This window comes from Triticum dicoccoides, chromosome 6A, assembly GCF_002162155.2.
Source record: "Triticum dicoccoides isolate Atlit2015 ecotype Zavitan chromosome 6A, WEW_v2.0, whole genome shotgun sequence".
Taxonomy (NCBI): Eukaryota; Viridiplantae; Streptophyta; class Magnoliopsida; order Poales; family Poaceae; genus Triticum; species Triticum dicoccoides.
Window position 1 is genome coordinate 374,769,204 of NC_041390.1, and position 4,863 is coordinate 374,774,066.

The window sequence follows — 4,863 nt, forward strand, 5'->3', positions numbered from 1 at the left end:
GGCTGCTTGGGGGAGGGGCAAGCGGACCGGGGAGGCGTAGTCTCGGCCGGACTCGGTGTCGGGCGGCGGCGGCAGCGCGCGCGGTCTCCTGGAGGGAGACGAGGCGCGGGGCGGTGGGCCGGCTCGGCTGGGCTCTGGCCCAGTCGGGCGCTGGAGTTTTTTTTAAATAATTTCACCGGAATTTAAATAAATCCTACAAAATAAAATAAAAATCTAAAAATACCAAAACAAATTTTCGCCGTCTAAATAAAATATGTAGAACGAGACGAACATTTTCTTGGCCCTAAAATGCAATTTTGAAAAACGTGCAATTTTTCTAATGCGAATAAAATAGCAATAAAATCCGAATAAAATCAAATATTTGATTTTAATATTTTTCCTCCAATATTTCAATTATTTTGGAGAAGTCGTATTATCTCCTCTCATATATTTTAATATGAAATATTTTCGAAGAGAAAAATTATTAATATTTTAATAAAACCAAAATTCGTTTCAATATTTGATAAAATTCACATATAAAAACAATGAAATCCCCAACTCTCTCCGAGGGTCCTTGAGTTTCTTAGGATTTCGAGGAATGAGAAACGAAATGCAATAAAATATGATATGCATGAATGATCTATGTATAACATTCCAAATTGAAAATTTGGGATGTTACAAACCTACCCCACTTAAGATGAATCTCGCCCTCGAGATTCGGGTTTGATAGGAAATATGTGTGGGTGGGCTTTGCGAAGATCATCCTCTCGTTCACAGGTGGCTTCATCCTCGGTATGGTGGCTCCACTGAACTTTGCAAAACTTGATAACCTTGCCGCGGGTGACTCGGCTGGCAAATTCAAGAATCCTGACTGGCTTCTCCTCATAGGTCAAATCACTGTCCAACTGAATCGCCTCCAAGGGTACTCTAGCTCTTAACGGTATGTCCGCCATCTCAGCATGATACTTCTTCAGCTGTGAAACATGAAATACATCATGAACTCCTGACAGTCCTTCAAGTAACTCCAACTTGTAGGCAACTTCTCCCATACGTTCCAAAACACGATACGGTCCTACAAATCTCGGGGCTAATTTTCCCTTAACTCCAAAATGTTTCACTCCTGGCAAGGGTGATACTCGCAGATATGCTCTATCTCCAATTCATAGGTTACCTCCTTGCATTTCGAATCTGCATAACTCTTCTTCCTGGACTGAGCTACCTTCGGTCTATCTCGGATCAGCTTAACTTTCTCTTCAGACTCCTTGATCAAATCTGGTCCAAACAACTATCGGTCTCCGACTTCGTCCCACATCAACGGTGTTCTGGACCTTCGTCCATACAGGGCTTCGAACGCTGCCATCTCCAAACTGGCTTGGTAGCTATTGTTGTATGAGAACTCTGCATAGGGCAAATTGTCATCCCAACTAGATCCATAATCTAACGCATAGGCCCTCAACATGTCCTCCAGAATTTGGTTGACTCTCTTGGTCTGTCCATCTGTTTGCGGGTGGAATGCCGTACTAAACTCCAACCTTGTCCCCAAACTTTGGTGCTGCTAATGCCAAAACTTCGAAGTAAACTATGTTCCTCTATCTGCTAGAATGGTCCTCGGAACTCCATGCACACATATGATCCTGGTCATATATATCTTGCCCAACTTTGCACTTGTATAGGTGGGTTTCACTGGGATAAAGTGAGCTACTTTGGTCAAGCGATCCACTACTACCGATATAGACTCATATCCTGATTTGGTCCTGGGCAATCTGGTGATGAAATCCATGCCAAGTTTATCCCACTTTCATTCTGGTATCGGCATAGGCTGTAACAATCCTGCTGGCTTTTGATGCTCTGCCTTCACTCTTTGACACACATCACATACGGCTACATACTCGCCAATATCCTTCTTCATACCAGTCCACCAGAAATGTTCCTTCAAATCCAAATACATCTTAGTGTTTCTGGGGTGTATCGAGTATGGTGAGTCATGAGCCTCCTGAAGTATTAACTTCCTGATATCTGTGGCACATAAACACGGTCCTCAAACCATAAGGTGTCATGCTCATCCTCACAAAAACCTTTGGCCTTTCCTTCGCTCATTCTCTCTTTTATCTTGGCAATCTCTTTGTCATCTTTCCAAGCTTCTCGAATCTTTCCTAACAATGTAGACTGAACCTCCATTGTTGCAACCAAAACTCTAGGAACAATCTCCAATCGAAGTTCCCTGAGATCCTCTGCTAACTCCTTTGGCAATCCCGTGCTTACTAGGGTGTTAGGATAACTCTTCCGACTCAAAGCGTCTACTACGACATTGGCCCTGCCTGTATGATAGTGAAGCTTCATGTCACAATCCTTTATAAGCTCCAACCATCTGCTCTGCCTAAGGTTCAGCTCCTTCTATGCAAAAATGTACTTCAAACTCTTATGATCTGTGTACACATCACAATGATTTCCAATAAGGTAATGTCTCCAGGTCTTCAACGCATGCACTACGGCTGCTAACTCCAAATCACGCGCGGCATAATTAAATTCGTGCGGTTTTACTTGTCGTGAGGCATACGAAACAACTCTTCTGTCCTGCATAAGCACACTTCCAAGTCCTAGGCAAGAAGCGTCGCAGTACACTTGGAAATCCTTGCGTATATCCGGCAGAATCAGCACTGGGGCTGTAGTCAAACGTTTCTTTAACTCCTAAAAACTCGTCGCACATTCTTCCGTCCATTTGAACTTGGTATCCTTTTTCAATAACTCCGTCATTGGCTTCGCAATCTTGGAAAAAATCTCAATGAATCTCCGATAGTATCCTACGAGTCTAAGAAAACTGCGGATCTTGCTAACTGAAGTGGGTGCCAACCATTCCGTGACTGACTGAGCCTTGGTGGGATCTACTGCTATACCTTCTCCTGATATAACATGTCCAAGGAATACAACTTCGTTCAACCAAAACTCGCATTTGCTAAACTTGGCATACAACTGATGTTTCCTGAGTTTCTCTAGAACTAAACGCAAATGCTCTTTGTGCTCCTCCTCATTCTTTGAGTATACCATTATATCATCAATGAGCACCACAACAAACTTATCCAAATATTCCATGAACACTTTGTTCATCATGCTCATGAAGTAGGCAGGGGCGTTAGTCAGTCAAAATGACATAACCGTATATTCATACAACCCGTACCGTGTGGTGAGTGCTGTCTTTGGTATATCCTTCTCTCGTATCTTCAACTAGAGATATCCTGATCGCAGATCGATCTTTGAAAACACTTTAGCTCCTTGTAGTTGGTCAAACAAATCATTGATCATCGGCAGTGGGTATTTGTTCTTGATCGTCACTTCATTTAATGCACGATAATCAATAACCATTCTTAGAGACTTATCCTTCTTCTCAACCAAAAGCACTGGGGCTCCCCGTGGTGATGAACTCCGTCAAATGTAACCTTTCTCCAATAACTCCTTGATCTGTTTCTTAATCTCCTCCAGATCATTTGCGGGCATCCGGTATGGTCTCTCTGATATTGGCCCTGTACCTGGCAATAGCTCTATCAAAAACTGGATGTCTCGATCCGATGGCATGCCTGGTAACTCCTCTGGAAAAACATCCGGGTAATCCTTCACTACAGGCACTTCCTCCTGAACAACTCCTATGAGGGTATTTACTTGGCTCCTCCTAGGCGCATGCCTAGATACATACTTGATCCTTTTTCCATCCGGGGTGGTGAGAAAAATCGACTTACTAGCACACTCAATGCTTCCTCCATAGTTTGACATCCAGTCCATGCCTAATATCACATCCAATCCTTGTGACTCCAAGATTATTAGGTCGGACGGAAAAACATGGCTACCAATGGTTAAGGGTATCTGGTCGCACCATCGACTAGCCATATACTCTGCCCCAGGTGAACTCACTAATAGAGGGGTCCTAAGGGTTGGGTTGGTAGTTTAAACTTATCCACGAATTCCCTTGATATGTATGAATGCGATGCACCAGTATCAAAAAGAACAAGGGCGGTAAAAAACTTAACCAAACACTTACCAATAACTGCGCCTGCCTGCTCTTCAACCTCCTCCATGTTAACGTGGTTCACTTGTCCTTTGTTGAATGGATTGGGCTTCTTTCCAGCGCTCCCATTACCCTTTCCATTCTTCGCTTCAGGGCACTCCATGGCATAGTGTCCAGTCTTCCCGCACTTGAAACAAGTAACGTGGCTTAGATCTCTCTTGGTGGGTGTGGCTGGATTGGGGCGGTTCTCATTGTTGCTTGATCCATTCCCATTCCCATTCCTTGGGCCAGTATGATTATCGTTACTTCCTCCATTGTGGGGGTGGCCTCCATGGTTATGAACAAGTCCTCCTGAGTTTGGGGTTAGGCAAGGCTTCTGCTGAGCTCCTGAATTATACCTTCCTTGTCCATACTTCCTCTTACGGCTCTCAATCTGCTGCTACTTCCCTTCAACCATAAGAGCCTTATCTACCAACTCCTGGTAGTTGTTGAATGTTGCCACCATCAACTGCATGCTCATCTCATCATTCAGCCCTTCCATAAACTTCTCCTGCTTTGTGGCATCTGTGGCCACATCGTCAGGGGCATAGCGAGATAACTTGCTAAACTCATCCGCGTACTGAGCCACAGTACGGTTCCCCTGGCGTAAGTTGCAAAACTCACGCTTCTTCATACTCATAGCTCCAGTTGAGAGTTGGGCTGTATGGAAAGCTTGCTGAAACTGGTCCCATGTAACAGTGGCTATAGGGTAGGTGACAGTGTAATTCTCCCATCATGAGGCTGCTGGTCCATCCAACTAATGTGCGGCAAAACGCAACTTCTTAGCATCTGTACATCCTGCAGTGGTTAACTCCCTTCCAATCCTACGGAGCCAATCATCTGCCACT